Raw genomic sequence first — 17038 nt, 5'->3', positions numbered from 1 at the left:
ATTTCCACTGTCAGCACAAGGAAAGTTCTGCTTGGTTGTTGTAGAAATTTGACATGTTATAAGGGGCACAGCTACATGCATTGGGGCACATTTAGGAATGAAATTTTGTCTCTATTTTGGTCTAAAAAGTACCAAGTTTCAGACATGTTTTTAAACTATTTGGTCCAGAAAGAATAATATTTTTCGACATATTCGACACTTTGCTCCTCAAAATCGAAAGTGGTTGTGGCTTAGGAGTGTCTAAGATTTAGACATGTTTTAACTAAGATCTGTGGCACCCCAACAATATTGTCAAATCTAGGTAGCAAATAGGGTTAAAAATAATTGTTCCACTTGGTGAGTTAAGGAGCTCTGACCACATTGGTATACCTATTTTGGAAATTTGTTAGTCCAGTTTGCACATTGCACTTTGGTTGTTTTGTATGGTTTGGTTTTTAGTAATTGAAATAATAGTTATTTTTTAACCCTATTTGCGATATAGATAAGTTTTAGACATATTTATGCCTAGTTTTAAACAAAATTTGGCATAAAAAGCTGACACAAATATACATCATCTACTTCTGTATGTTGTTTTTTATTGGTATAACCGGTTCTTCTCCTGCACTTATTAGGGCGGCTTTCCTCACAGATGGCAGAGGCTCTTCTATCCATACAATGGCTGCTGGTGGAGGAGCGTTGACCAGACCTGTCCATCAGCCTCCTCTAAATGAAAAGCAGTTTTCCCATGTGAGGTGTTATACAATTGAAGGAGGCTGATGGACAGGTCTGGTCACACGCTCCTCCCCCAGCAGCCATTGTATGGATAGGAGAGCCTCTGCCATCTGTGAGGAAAGCTGCACTAACAAGTTCAGGAGAAGAACCTGTTACACCTATAATAGTAAGGGATACAAAATCATGTCCTCAACATATCTGTTAACACAAAGCATCCAACCCCTTTAACTGCTGGTTGAGAAAAGAGTGAACAAAGTATACATTTAAAAAAACAACAACATACAGATGTAGATGATGTATATGTCAAAATTTACACATTGTTTGCTGCATGGCACACGCTTGCAAATGTTTTGACGTACAAATCCTATACATATGTCCGGCATACAGTTGTAAACCTAGCGTGATCTGCTCAGTTTTGCACCATGCATATTTCTGTCTTTACACTGTGTGCAGAATTATTAGGCAAGTTGTATTTTAGAGGATTATTTTTATTATTGATCAACAACTAAGTTCTCAATCAACCCAAAAGACATAAATATCCAAGCTTAATATTTTTGGAAGTTGGAGTGGGATTTTTTTTAGATATGGCTATTTTAGGAGGATATCTGTATGTGCAGGTAACTATTACTGTGCAGAATTATTAGGCAACTTAATAAAAACCAAATATAATCCCATCTCACTTGTTTATTTTCACCTGGTAAACCAATATCAGTGCACAAAATTTAGAAATAAACATTTCTGACATGCAAAAACAAAAAACCCCAAAAAATTAGTGATCAATATAGCCACCTTTCTTTATGATGACACTCAACAGCCTTCCATCCATAGATTCTGTCAGTTGCTTGATCTGTTTTCGATCAACATCGCGTGCAGCAGCCACCACAGCTTCCCAGACACTGTTCCGAGAGGTGTACTGTTTTCCCTCCCTGTAGATCTCACATTTTATGATGGACCACAGGTTCTCTATGGGGTTCAGATCCGGTAACAAGGGGGCCATGTCATTATTTTGTCTTCTTTTAGACCTTTACTGGCCAGCCACGCTGTGGAGTAATTGGATGCATATGATGGAGCATTGTCCTGCATGAAAATCATGTTTTTCTTGAACGATACCGACTTCTTCCTGTACCACTGCTTGAAGAAGTTGTCTTTCAGAAACTGGCAGTAGGTCTGGGAGTTGAGCTTCACTCCATCCTCAACCCGAAAAGGTCACACAAGTTCATCTTTGATACCAGCCCATACCAGTACCCCACCTCCACCTTGCTGGTGTCTGAGTCGGAGTGGAGCTCTCTGCCCTTTACTGATTCAGCCTCTGGCCCATCTATCTGGCCCATCAAGAGTCACTCTCATTTCATCAGTCCATAAAACCTTTGAAAAATCAGTCTTAAGATATTTCTTGGCCCATTCTTGACGTTTTATATTATGTTTCTTGTTCAAAGGTGGTCGTTTTTCAGCCTTCCTTACCTTGGCCATGTCCCTGAGTATCGCACACCTTGTGCTTTTTGATACTCCAGTAACGTTGCAGCTCTGAAATATGGCAAAACTGGTGGTGAATGGCATCTTGGCAGCTTCACGCTTGATTTTTCTCAATTCATGGGCAGTTATTTTGCACCTTTTTTGGCCAACACGCTTCTTGCGACCCTGTTGGCTATTTGCCATGAAACGCTTGATTGTTCGGTGATCACGCTTCAAAAGCTTGGAAATTTCAAGACTGCTGCATCCCTCTGCAAGATATCTCACAATTTTGGACTTTTCAGAGCCCGTCAAATCTCTCTTCTGACCCATTTTGCCAAAGGAAAGGAAGTTGCCTAATAATTAAGCACACCTTATATAGGGTATAGATGTCATTAGTCAACACCCCTCCTCATTACAGAGATGCACATCACCAGATTTACTTAACTGGTAGTTGGCTCTCAAGCCTATGCAGCTTGGAGTAGGACAACATGTATAAAAATTATCATGTGATCAAAATACTCATTTGCCTAATAATTCTGCACACAGTGTAGAAAATGGCTTGCATTATTGCCATTCACATACTTTTGGACCAGCAACCATGTGTCATAGCTAATCCATCCTCCTCTTCTTTTTGTAGAACATATTCATTAACTGTGTTGCTTATATGTTGCAATCTGTCTGGTACCGTGACCCTCTGTGTTGCGTTTCTCCTCTCTTTTGGGCTTTGGATTTAGACAGGACATTCCGGGAAGCTCACTGGTCTCAGGAGGGCGGTGCAGTATACAGATAATGCAACGCCTCAGGGGCTCACTGGTCTCAGGAGGGTGGAAAGTATACAGATAACACAGCTCCTCAGGGGCTCACTGGTCTCAGGAGGGAGGTGCAGTATACAGATAACACAGCTCCTCAGGGGCTCACTGGTCTCAGGAGGGCGGTGCAGTATACAGATAACACAGCTCCTCAGGGGCTCACTGGTCTCAGGAGGGAGGTGCAGTATACAGATAACACAGCTCCTCAGGGGCTCACTGGTCTCAGGAGGGCGGTGCAGTATACAGATAACACAGCTCCTCAGGGGCTCACTGGTCTCAGGATGGCGGTGCAGTATACAGATAATGCAGCGCCTCAGGGGCTCACTGGTCTCAGGAGGGTGGAAAGTATACAGATAACACAGCTCCTCAGGGGCTCACTGGTCTCAGGAGGGTGGAAAGTATACAGATAACACAGCTCCTCAGGGGCTCACTGGTCTCAGGAGGGTGGTGCAGTATACAGATAACACAGTGCCTCAGGGGCTCATTGGTCTCAGGAGGCCGGAGCAGTATACAGATAACGCAACGCCTCAGGGGCTCACTGGTCTCAGGAGGGAGGTGCAGTATACAGATAACACAACGCCTCAGGGGCTCACTTTTCTCAGGAGGCCAGTGCAGTATACAGATAACGCAACGCCTCAGGGGCTCACTGGTCTCAGGAGGCCGGTGCAGTATACAGATAATGCAACGCCTCAGGGGCTCACTGGTCTCAGGAGGGTGGAAAGTATACAGATAACACAGCTCCTCAGGGGCTCACTGGTCTCAGGAGGGAGGTGCAGTATACAGATAACACAGTGCCTCAGGGGCTCATTGGTCTCAGGAGGCCGGTGCAGTATACAGATAACGCAACGCCTCAGGGGCTCACTGGTCTCAGGAGGGAGGTGCAGTATACAGATAAAACAACGCCTCAGGGGCTCACTGGTCTCAGGAGGCCGGTGCAGTATGCAGATAACGCAACGCCTCAGGGGCTCACTGGTCTCAGGAGGGCGGTGCAGTATACAGATAACACAGCTACTCAGGGGCTCACTGGTCTCAGGAGGCCGGTGCAGTATACAGATAATGCAACGCCTCAGGGGCTCACTGGTCTCAGGAGGGAGGTGCAGTATACAGATAACACAGCTCCTCAGGGGCTCACTGGTCTCAGGAGGCCGGTGCAGTATACAGATAATGCAACGCCTCAGGGGCTCACTGGTCTCAGGAGGGAGGTGCAGTATACAGATAACACAGCTCCTCAGGGGCTCACTGGTCTCAGGAGGGTGGTGCAGTATACAGATAATGCAATGCCTCAGGGGCTCACTGTTCTCAGGAGGGAGGTGCAGTATACAGATAACACAGCTCCTCAGGGGCTCACTGTTCTCAGGAGGGAGGTGCAGTATACAGATAACACAGCTCCTCAGGGGCTCACTGGTCTCAGGAGGGTGGTGCAGTATACAGATAACGCAACGCCTCAGGGGCTCACTGGTCTCAGGAGGGAGGTGCAGTATACAGATAACACAGCTCCTCAGGGGCTCACTGGTCTCAGGAGGGTGGTGCAGTATACAGATAATGCAACGCCTCAGGGGCTCACTGGTCTCAGGAGGGAGGTGCAGTATACAGATAACACAGCTCCTCAGGGGCTCACTGTTCTCAGGAGGGTGGTGCAGTATACAGATAACACAGCTCCTCAGGGGCTCACTGGTCTCAGGAGGGTGGTGCAGTATACAGATAACGCAACGTCTTAGGGGCTCACTTTTCTCAGGAGGATGGTGCAGTATACAGATAACACAGCTCCTCAGGGGCTCACTGGTCTCAGGAGGGTGGTGCAGTATACAGATAACACAGTGCCTCAGGGGCTCATTGGTCTCAGGAGGCCGGTGCAGTATACAGATAACACAGCTCCTCAGGGGCTCACTGGTCTCAGGAGGGAGGTGCAGTATACAGATAACACAGCTCCTCAGGGGCTCACTGTTCTCAGGAGGGAGGTGCAGTATACAGATAACACAGCTCCTCAGGGGCTCACTGGTCTCAGGAGGGTGGTGCAGTATACAGATAACGCAACGCCTCAGGGGCTCACTGGTCTCAGGAGGGAGGTGCAGTATACAGATAACACAGCTCCTCAGGGGCTCACTGGTCTCAGGAGGGTGGTGCAGTATACAGATAATGCAACGCCTCAGGGGCTCACTGGTCTCAGGAGGGAGGTGCAGTATACAGATAACACAGCTCCTCAGGGGCTCACTGGTCTCAGGAGGGAGGTGCAGTATACAGATAACACAGCTCCTCAGGGGCTCACTGTTCTCAGGAGGGAGGTGCAGTATACAGATAACACAGCTCCTCAGGGGCTCACTGGTCTCAGGAGGGTGGTGCAGTGTACAGATAACGCAACGTCTCAGGGGCTCACTTTTCTCAGGAGGATGGTGCAGTATACAGATAACACAGCTCCTCAGGGGCTCACTGGTCTCAGGAGGATGGTGCAGTATATAAATAAGGCAATGCCTCAGGATCTCACTCGTCTCCAGAGGGGGTAAGGTATTGTACAGTTACCGCACCATCCCCACCTGAGAAGATTGAGCTACCTGTCATGTTCTGTCCAAATCCAGAGCCTTACATGGGAGCAGAAGAGAAATCAAGAATGCCATGCAAACTGGGCCACGTGCCCACACAAATTGCAGCATACAAGCAGCGCTGTTAATAAAATGTATATTACCAATGGAACAGTTAAGATACAAGGTTGTTGGACCAAAAGTAGCAGACAACCCATTTTTAAGTTAGTAACTTGCAGTATATTTTGGTAAAAATAATGTTTGAAATGTCGTGAGTCAGTTTATGCTCTTTGTTAGAGACCATATTTTTACTGTCAGCCTGATATGATGGTTTTTCGTGTGTTTACATTAATGCCTTTTATTTGATTTTTTGTTAATAAGAAATGCTAATCTAGTTTGACACTGAATCTGTTAAATTTGCTGTATACACCACTTTTCAAGTTATTATACAGATTGGATTTAAGTATCTTAAAGATGTAGTTTCAGCAGCGGATGGAAGGAAGGGAGACACAGTCATTACTAGTGGGTAGGCGGAGCCCACATAGGATAGAACACCTCAGATTAAAAAGAGTGTTGTCCGGCCCCTCCAGCTTGGGCTCCTCCTACTCCAGCTCTCCAGTCTAAAATTTGAGGTCACAGAGGGTGGTCGCTGCTGGAGCAGCTCCTCAGAAATTTTTTTTATTTTTATCGGACAGAGACTTGGACCCCCGTGGTCTTGAGGTCTCAGGGGTCTCAGCGCTGCTGGACCCCCACCCCTTCCTTGGCGGATCTGCATTACCCTTTGAGAGAGGTCCCTGCAGAACCCTGCCGGCCCCGGGGGATGAAGGATGCTTCCCTGGCGGGGACGCAAACCGCGCATCTGGGGTCACTGCGTTCTCCGCCCTGGGGGGAAGCTTGGGCACAGCGCCACAAATCCCTGGGGGTCCCTGTGGCGCTCAGCTGGGTGAGTACTCAGCATGTTAATGTGTTTTCAGTGCTTCAGCGGCTGCTGCGGCAGCCGCTGCTACATGTATTCATGTGGTGACTTGTGTTTTTTTGTCCGCAGGTGGATGCCTGCAGGACATGGAAGCGGGGCAGGAGCGGAGAGCGGAGGAGTCGCGCGCGCTTTTTTTGAAGCCGGCGGGGGGCGTGGCTTCGCGCCTTCCCGGTCTTTCGCGGGCAGGAAGCGCTCTGAGCGCGCGCTTTCTCCTGCCCCTCCTCTTCCGGCTTCTCTCTCCTCACAGCGCGGCGGCCATTACTGAACGGCTTCCATCGGGCTCCTCACTCTCCTCTCCTCCCGACAGACCGAAGGAACACTGCACCGCGGCCAGCTGGGTGAGTCGCTTCTGCCTGTCAGGGCAGAAGCTTAACCCCTCACCCCCTCAGCGCAGGGCACCTTTCTGAGGCACAATAAGGTGGCAGACTGTGCTGTCCTGCAGCTATTACCTCATATAGAGGTTCCTTTTTTTGTCTGGGGCTCGCACATCCTTTTCATTTCAGAGGTTGTGGGGAGTCTGCGACATTAACCCCTTATTAGGCGGTTATCCCTTAATTGGGGGTCAGCTGGGGTAGCTCTCTCTTTAAGAGCTTTAACCCTTCAGCTTTCTTTTAAGAAACCACACTGTCCTACTTACTGACAGGCTTAACCTGCCATATACTGTGTGAGGGCATGTCAGATCAGGGTCCAGGAGGTGCGGACCGTCTCCCAGGTCCGCTACAGGATCAGTCTCGCGTGTCTGACACGCAGAAGTCCTCGACGGCATCAAGCGCAGCGGTCGGGGGTTTCGGTGATGGGGCAGTGGTCAAAATGGAGGCCCTCACTCGTTCTATTGATGGCCTGTCTGACCTTCTAGGTTATTGGGTGTCAGCTAGATCCTCTCATGGCAGGAAGCGCCACAGGCCGGTACTGCCCTCCCCGCGCAGCGACTCGGAGATCTCTGTTATGGAGGGTTCCCCTTCAAGCTCAGATGGGGAGATGTCCGATTCGGATAAGGAGGATCGGCAGGGGCACTCTGCCTCTTTTTTGGGCCGTGCAGAGGCTTTTATTGGAGCCATGAGGGAGGCGTTACAGTTTCCGGAGGAGGTAACTAGACGTCCTGGTAAGTCGGCCCGGATGTTTCAGGAGTCGCATAGGTCGCGCTTGGCATTACCATCTCTGGATGAGCTTAATGGGGCAGTGGAGAAGGAACGCCTGTGTCCAGATAAACGTTTTCAGGGGACACGGTTTTTTGAGGCACTGTATCCGTGTTCCACGGAGTTGATTGATAATTGGATTCCTTCTCCTGAAGTGGATGTCCCTTTATCCCAGCTTAGCAAATCCTCATTACTGCCTGTTAAAGGGAAGGCGAGTCTGCAGGATCCGCTGGACAGAAAAACGGAGATAGCGGCGAAATCCATCTACGAGGCCGCGGGTCATGGATTCAGAGCGGTGCTAGGATCCATGTGTGCTTGTAAAGCTTCCCTAAGCTGGTTGGACCGTCTACGGACGGCGTGGCAGGATGGATCCCCGCTATCCGAGGTAGATGGGCTTTTCAAGTTGTTGGAGGATGCGGCCCGATATGGCAGTGATGCAGGTTTGGATACCGCGTCACTGCTGTCCAGGGCGCAATTCTCGGCGGTCACAGTCAGAAGAGCACTGTGGCTCAGACAGTGGACCGGGGACGCGGTTTCCAAGCAAGGTTTGCTATCTTTAGCTTACAAGGGTGGTCAGTTATTTGGATCTGACCTCACGGAGCTGATTGTCAAGGCAAAGGCAAAAGAAGCGGCCTTACCACAGCGAAGAACTGTGGCTTCTGCGTCGGGCAGGCTTAGTGCCGGTAGTAGTCGGCGGCCCTTTCGGTCCAGGGGACGGTCCGGTCAGCCCTCTTGGGGATCGGGTCGTCCCTCTTTTTCAGGAAAAAAGGCTTCTCAGAAATCCCGCACTCCCTGGAAACAGAGCTTCCGTCAAGACAAGCGGGAAGCTGACAAAAAGCCCGATAAGGCGGACTGACGCCAGGTTTTCACTCGAGGGCTCTCGAGTGGGGGGTCGCCTGCTCCAATTCGAATCGACTTGGGCGTCCCGCGTTTCGGACGCCTGGGTGACGCGGGTTGTGTCAGCAGGCTACTTCATAGAGTTTCTTTCTCGACCCCCGGACAGGTTTTGCCGATCTCGCATTCCGTCAGAGCCCGAGCTAGTTGCCGCTCTACGGCAGGAGGTCGATTCCCTTCTGCAGAAGGGTGTGGTGGTACCGGTTCCGCCGGAGGACCAGGGAAGAGGGTTTTATTCAAACCTCTTTGTGGTCCCCAAAAAGGAGGACAAATTTCGCCCCATTCTGGATCTCAAAAGATTGAATCGGCATGTCCGCACCCGGAAATTCGGCATGGAGTCGCTTCGCTCGGTTGTGGCGGCCCTGTCGCAGAACGACTTTTTGGTGTCAATCGACATTCGCGACGCTTATTTGCATGTTCCCGTCGGAAGGGCCCACCAACGCTTCCTTCGTTTTGCCATAGGTCAGGACCATTTCCAGTTTGTGGCCCTACCATTCGGGTTGGCCTCGGCGCCCAGAGTTTTTACAAAAATTCTGGCACTTCTCATGGCGATCCTTCGAAGACAGGGGGTTACGGTTCTTCCCTACCTGGACGACCTTTTGATTGTGGCGTCCTCAAAGGAGGAGGCGGTGATGGCTCGCAATCTATCCCTTCAGCTCCTGGAGGACTTCGGGTGGCTGGTCAATTGGAAGAAGTCGTCTCTGGAACCGTCGCAGTCAATCCTGTTTTTGGGGATGCATTTCGACACGGTACGAGCAGTGGTGTTCCTGCCTCCAGACAAGCAAGCAAGTCTTCTTCGACATGTACAGGTTATGAAGTCTTCGACAGCAATGTCCCTTCGAAGGTGTATGCGCCTTTTGGGTTTGATGGTGGCGTCAATGGAGGCACTTCCGTTTGCCCAATTTCATTCCAGGACTCTCCAAATGCTCATTCTGAACCGTTGGGATCGATCACAGGCTTCGCTGGATCGCAGTGTCATCATCTCCCACAGGGTGCGAGAGTCTCTAGAATGGTGGTTACGTCCGGAAGCGTTATCCCTGGGGAAGTCCTTCCTCCTTCCGAGGTGGTCGGTCATAACCACCGATGCCAGCCTGTCAGGCTGGGGGGGGTGTCTGGAACGATCTCTGGATTCAGGGAGTATGGTCGTCGGAAGAGTCTGTCCTGCCGATCAACATCCTGGAATTGAGGGCGATTTTCCTTTGCCTCCAACACTGGACGGTCCCTTTAAACGGTCTGCCAGTCCGAGTGCAGACAGACAACGCGACGGCGGTCGCGTATATCAACCATCAAGGTGGAACGAGGAGCTCCAGGCTCATGATGGAAGTGTCTCGGATCCTGGTATGGGCCGAGGCCAAGGTGCCAGCCATCTCTGCGATTCACATTCCGGGAGTTCAGAATATCACGGCGGACTTCCTCAGTCGCGAGAAGGTGGATCCCGGAGAATGGAGTCTTCACCCAGAAATTTTTGCACAGCTGTGCTCCCGTTGGGGAACTCCTCAAGTGGATTTGATGGCATCAAGGTTCAACACCAAGTTACCGACGTTCATGTCCAGGTACAAGGACCCGAAGGCTGTGGCGGTGGATGCTCTGGTGGCTCCGTGGGGCCAATTCGAGCTAATCTATGTGTTCCCCCCGATATCCTTACTTCCTCTGGTGTTGCGTCGGATCAGACTGGAAAGAGTCCCGGCTATGTTAGTAGCCCCAGACTGGCCAAGGAGGACGTGGTTCTCGACGCTGGTGTCGCTTCTGGCTGCGCCTCCACTTCCTCTCCCTCTTCGCCCGGACCTGTTAACCCAAGGGCCCGTTCGTCATCCGGACCTGAAGTCTCTGCGTTTGACGGCGTGGCTCTTGAGACCGAAATCTTGACTCGTCAAGGTTTTTCAGCCGAAGTCATTGCCACTCTGCGAGCTGCCAGGGGTCCTGCCACTACTAGGATCTATCACAAGACTTGGGAGGCCTTCTTTTCATGGTGTTCGGGTTCTTCAAGGAACCCGAGGATTTTTTCCATTCCCAATTTGTTGGCTTTTTTGCAGTATGGCCTGGACAAGGGTTTGGCAGTTAGCACTCTGAGGGGTCAGGTTTCTGCTTTGTCCTTGCTGTTTCGGAAGGCTATCAGTTTCCGCCGCGGAAGGCGCTTGTGTCCCCTTGGCGGCTCAATCTGGTCTTGGAGGCTCTTCAACATGGACCTTTTGAGCCTATGGACTCCGTTAGCCTTTCTTTGCTTTCTTGGAAGGTTGCCTTTTTAGTGGCAGTCACCTCTTTGAGAAGGGTTTCTGAACTGGCGGCTCTTTCTTGCTCGCCTCCTTTTCTGGAGTTTCTCCCGGATCGCGTGGTGCTTCGCACACGGGGCGACTTTCTACCTAAGGTGGTGTCACAATTTCATGTTAACCAGGATATTGTGTTGCCCTCGCTCTGTCCGGAACCGAGGAATGCGAAGGAACGGGCCTTGCACTCATTGGATTTAGTGCGGGCTTTGAAGTTCTATTTGTCTATTACTCAAGGTTTTCGGAAATCGGACTCTGTTTGTGATTCCAGCAGGTCGTCGGCGTGGTCAACGAGCTTCCAAGGACACTATAGCTCGATGGATTCGGTCGGCCATTTTAGAGGCTTACCGACTCAAGGGCGAATCTTGTCCAATTAAGATTCGAGCTCACTCCACGAGAGCTGTGGGTTCATCGTGGGCTTTTCATCAAGGGGCCTCGGCAGCTCAACTCTGCCGGGCGGCTACCTGGCGCTCCGTCCACACTTTTACAAAGTTTTATAAGGTGGACGTCAGTGCTTCCGCTGATGCAGCCTTAGGACGTAGGGTCCTGCAGGTGGCTGTAGTTTAAGTTATCGTTAACTTGTATTTAGCGCTAGTTACGCATTTTTCTAGGTTGTTGGGATTCTGCCTCTGTTGGTTTTTTCCCACCCTTAATTTTTGGACTGCTTTGGGACGTCCCACTAGTAATGACTGTGTGTCCCTTCCTTCCATCTGCTGCTGAAAGACGGATTTTGGTAAGACCTTACCTGTAAAATCCTTTTCAGCGAAGGAAGGAAGGGAGACACAGCTCCCTCCCATGGCAGAAGTGTGTTGTTGTGTTTTCAGATGCAGCGTGACCCTTCTCTGATAGCGATTATCTGGGCTGAGGTCGGCGCGCTAAGGCTCTGTTCCAGCATTGCCAGCTCATCGCGTGGTCAGGTCCAGTGAGTAGTACCTGGGACTGTGTGGTTTTTCTGTTATATGCATAACCTGTCTCTTGTTTTTTCTCTGAAGTTCTTCAGAAGGGGTTATGTTGCTCCGCTGGTGATATTTGCTCTTCCTTAGCTTGTGTACGGACTGGAGAGCTGGAGTAGGAGGAGCCCAAACTGGAGGGGCCGGACAACACTCTTTTTTAATCTGAGGTGTTCTATCCTATGTGGGCTCCGCCTACCCACTAGTAATGACTGTGTCTCCCTTCCTTCCTTCGCTGAAAAGGATTTTACAGGTAAGGTCTTACCAAAATCCGTCTTTTTCATTTTCCAATACCCTCATGGATGGTGTTGTGTCTCTGGGCTCTTTGTATCACTGAAATGAATCTCAAACACCTGTGATAATTAGTTTGCCAGGTGAGCCGAATTAAAGGAAAACTACTTAAGAAGGACATTCCACATTATTAGGCAGGCCACAGGTTTAAAGCAATATGGCGGAAAAAAAAAGATCTCTTTGCTGACGAAAAGTGTCAAATAGTGCAATGCCTTTGACAAGGTATGAAAACATTCGATATTTCACTAAAACGTAAGCGTGATCATCGTACTGTAAAGATTTTTGTGGTTGATACAGAGCATAGTTGGGTACGTGCAGATAAAGGCATAACAAGGAAGGTTTCTGAAGCCAAGTTCATTGATTAAGACCAGCTGCTAAAATATCATTACAAAGCTGAAAACCAGTATTTTTAAACCTAGCTGCTTGTGCCTTGTGAGTCTCGCAAACCTCAAGGTGTAGGATCATTCAGAGGCTTGCAGTTGTATATAAACCTACTATTCGGCCATCCCTAAACAGTGCTCACATGCAGAAATGTTTGCCCAGTTTTACATAATGACTCATTTTAAAACAGTCTTGTTTACTAATGAGTGTCCTGCAACAGTGGAGGGGTCCGAATGGATGGAGTAGTGGATGGCCAAAACCTCCCAACAAGGCTGCAGTGTCAGCAAGGAGGTGGAGGGGCCCTGTTTTTGGCTAGAATCATGGGGGAGGGGTGGGGGTTGGTATGCCCCTTTAGGGTCCATGAAAGCGTGAAAATGGCCTCTGCAAAATATATAGAGTGTCTGACTGACCACTATCTTCCATGGTACAAAAAGAACTCTGCTATCTGTAATAAGAATCATTTTTATGCGTGACAATGCACCATCTCATGCTGCAAAGAATACCTCTGAGTCATTGGCAGCTATGGGCATAAAAGGAGAGAAACTCATGGTGTGGCCACCATTCTCCCCTGACCTCAACCTTATTGAGAACCTTCGGAGTATCCTCAAGTAAAAGATGTATGAGGGTGGGAGGCAGTGCACATCAAAACAGCAGCTCTGGGAGACTATGCTAACATCCTGCTAAGAAATTCAGGCAGAAACTACCCACAAACTCACAATTGCAATGGATGCAAGAATTGTGAAGGTGATATCAAAGAAGGGGTCCTATATTAGCATGTAGCTTGGCCTATTAAGATGTCTTTATGCCTCTTAATGCTGCAAATTCAGCAAATGACTATTTTCAGTTCTTTACAACCTATACATAGTTTAGAAACTCTGATGTGCATAATAATTTGGTACAGTGCATTTTGAATTTTTTTTTTTTTTTTTTAGTTTTGAAAAAAATCCTATTATAATTGGGAGGTTTGTCCAATAAAATATGATTTATCCTCTAACGGTTGATGGTTTGAACTTTATACTGACTCATTTGCATCAACCATTTAGGAAAATCAGAGAAAAATAGCATTTGCATAATAATTTGGAACACACTGTAACAGATGTAATTTGGTCTGCTGACAGACTATGGACTTGCTTTATTCATAACCATGCAGTGTTGTATGGTCAAATGCATGTAATTATATCACTTACAAAAAATATGTGCCTGTATAACCCAAAGTGATTACAACGAAGGCGAAATTTCATCTCTGAATATTAAAATAGTATTTTTGTTCGTAATACTATTTGTTGTAATACTCCTGTCGCATATGCTAATTGCATTAATAGCCTCATTTACCCAAGGTATACTAAGAGTGTCCTTGTGGTATACATCCCTTTTTTTTCTGGACAGCTGTTAATGCATAGGTATCCTGTAAATGTACGTATACCATGTAATATATGTGTATATATATGTAATGTGAGTTGCTTTTTACCTGTTTCTGATAAGTTTGTAATTGGGATAAGGTGTTATATGATTACTTTGGACCGAAAATGTTGAAGCGAACTTAGGCCTCGATTCATCAGTACTGGCGATGTTCACGCCAATATTGAAAAGAGGTGTATTGAGTCAGACACTCTTGATTCATTAAGAGGCGCACATATCTTAATGAATCCGACATGTTTGACAAGTGGCGTGTGCCTCCATTCGCTGCCCCACAAATCTTACTTTAGTCAGCGACTGGAGTAAGACTTGTGATGGAAGGTACGCCACAACTCATCATGAATTAGACAAGCTGGAGCGTCACTCCCCCTGCATTCTACCCCATCTTCGCCCATTTTAGTGGCGCTGGCAAGAAGTGGCATGGAAACACGAAAAGTTGCATTTTCTGGGCAACTTTGAGCAAACATTTTGCATCTTTTCAAAGTATCTGTGATTGCATTGTTTATTTACAAATAAGCCCTAACTAAATGTTCTGTGAGTATTAAAAAAGTGTTTTTTTTTATCTATGTATCACCTTATCCGTTTGTGCAGTTTAAAAACACAAGTTTGTGTTGGTCTTTCCTTGAAGCAATTTTCAAATGCTGGGTTAAAGCTTTTAGTTAATACTTCTATTAGCCGATCAATTGGGGAAACTCACGGCCAGAGAAGGAGAAGATATTATTGGTATGAAATAACTTCTAATGGACAAATGTCTCACAGGAATTTAGCACTGAGCTCTTTGTAGTAATGAATCTCTCCTTCAGCATCAATTTCATTCATACTGACTTTTGATCAGATAACAATTGGCTTCCCTTATTTTGTGGCTCACTCTGATTATAGTATCACAAAGCACTCAGTAATTGGTGTGGCCGCTTACCAATACCTCATTGATTAGTATGGGCCAACTCTCAAACATTGCTAATAAAAATGATCGGCTGCCTCCCCAACTAGTTTCGCCATCACTGGCTTCATCAGGGGATGTAGCCTCAATCCCTTGATGAAGCCAGTGATAACGAAACTTGTTGGGGAGGCAGCTGATCATTTTTATTTAAAGTGACTTGTAGCAGAGCTGTAAGTAGATGGTCCTAGTAATGATTTGCCGTTAACCCTTGCTTACATTCTATTGTTATGGAAGAATTACTACAGTATGAAACTGAGCATTTTCCTCTTACTGTAATGTAATACAATTCTTACTCCAAACTGCAGTCAGGTCAGTCTGTTACCAATTATTTCCCCCAGTTACCTATAATCTAGTCATATTCAAGTATAACTATCTACAATAGAGCATCTCTCTGACTTTCTTAGAATTATAATTCACCCGCCATTAATTGCACCCATACAGGTGACTTTGTATGGGTGCACGTTTTTCTTTTCTCCTTAAGTAGTGGTAAATGTGGCATAGAGAAAATCATATAAAGAAAACCAGTCTGAACAGAGCATGTGGGTGCACATTGCTGTATGCTATCAGTCTACGATTAGTTCTGCTTTGGTTGCTTTTTCTTCTCCTGTTATCTTTTCATCCTGGTACTTGCACCAGTGGACTCTGTAAACATTGTATTATTTGCTCGAGTTTGGATGTAGTAGGTGTTTTCCTGCAAAGCTATTCTTTACTGTATAATATTTTTATTATCTGCTCACTGAAACGTTTTTAGTCACGTGCAAGCTAATTTATGGATTTTTCAGCTCAGCATATTAGTACATGCTGTGACCCATCTTTCACAATGTGCAAAGTTAAAGGGATCTAGGTTTTTGCTTTGAAATCAGAGAGCGGCATGATGTAAGGGCTGAGACCCTGATTCCAGTGATGTGTCACTTGCTGGTCTGCATGCTATCATTTTGAGACAATTACAGTTTTTGTGTTGCAGATGTAGCAGTGCTCAGAATGCTAAGCTCTGTATAGCCCTGCACATACCCGTGATTAGCAGATTTTTGTCAATGTACAGTGTACAGAGATATCTGCTAATCAGTAGTGAGGGTCGGGTTATACAGAGCAGTTGACTGGGAGGCACAAGATACTTTGTCCTGTAGGTGTCTGATTTTATTGAAGCAGTAATACACATCCCTGGAATCAGGGTCTCAGCCCCTACATGATGCTGCTGTCATTTTACATAGCAAAAACGTGCTTACAGATTTTCTTTAAAGCACACCTGTTAGCAGGATTGTGCTCCATAAACTACATACACTGTCAGGTGTGCGACATGCTAGGTAAAATAGGAGGCAGGTCAGTTAAGGCACAGTGAGCTGTCATAAGAGCATACAGATGGATACAAAAGCAGAGCACCAGTTAGAGTGCCCCCCACAGGCTGCCCCGAAGCATAAGCATATCATTATCTCCAAACTGAAAGTAAAGCTTACACAAGAACCGCAGGATGGAATTCATCAACCAAGGTATAATTTTAATCAGTGTAATGTTGCCCACCTGACAGTGTATGTAGTTTACTGAGCACAATCCTGCTGACAGATTATCTTTAGTTGATCATGTCTTTTTACCTTCCATCTTCTGAGAGATTGGAGGAGACACTGGATAAATAGTGATTAGTGATGATAGAGCATGCTCGGGCGAGCACCTATTATCTTCAGCGTGCTCGGGTGCTAAGTTTTCGTCTCTCCGTGAACATGATTTGCGACTGTTTGACAGCTTTAATACATGTGAGGAATGCCTGTTTTTCCAGCATTCCTCACATGTATTAAAGCTGTCAAACAGTCGCAAATCATGTTCACGGAGCGACGAAAACTTAGCACCCGAGCACGCTCAAGATGATAGGTGCTCGCCCGGGGATGCTCGTAAATCTCGAGCAACGAGCATGCTCGATCATCACTAATTGTGATGAAATCCTGCTGCCCAATGAGTTCTCTGAGAAAGTATCAGGGACCAGCGGCAAGTTTTTTCTTTTTTGGGGGGTAAACCAGATAATACTTTTTTCCTATAGGTAATCCGACCCAAAGTGATTTTAGTTTCAGGTGTATGAATACTTATGAGAGTGACTTCAAAGCGGTCAAAAAACCTTTCCAAACGTCAGTGATGCCTGTAGTGGCATTATTGCGACCTATTCTTAAACAGTAGTTTAGTTGCAGAATCCTCTCTGATAATCTACAACAAATACATCATATGGAAATGTAGATTTTGATTAGATCCTTATAGGTATTACGTTCTGACAGAAGACTTTATTAAAAGTTATTAATGTCTTCTCACGCCCTTTCCT

The 17038-nt window shown here is 47.1% G+C and overlaps 1 protein-coding gene across 1 annotated transcript in view; it reads left to right on the top strand.

Moving 5' to 3' along the window:
* Nucleotides 1-17038, top strand: part of RB1 (RB transcriptional corepressor 1) — a 282945-nt gene that overhangs the window by 103521 nt on the left and 162386 nt on the right. The gene's annotated exons all lie outside the window — the stretch shown is intronic.

This window comes from Phyllobates terribilis, unplaced genomic scaffold (genome assembly GCF_046119375.1).
Source record: "Phyllobates terribilis strain yellow unplaced genomic scaffold, ASM4611937v1 Scaffold_2__4_contigs__length_985480577, whole genome shotgun sequence".
Taxonomy (NCBI): Eukaryota; Metazoa; Chordata; class Amphibia; order Anura; family Dendrobatidae; genus Phyllobates; species Phyllobates terribilis.
The sequence above is the reverse complement of the archived record's forward strand: the minus strand, read 5'-3'. Positions and strand labels throughout refer to the sequence as shown.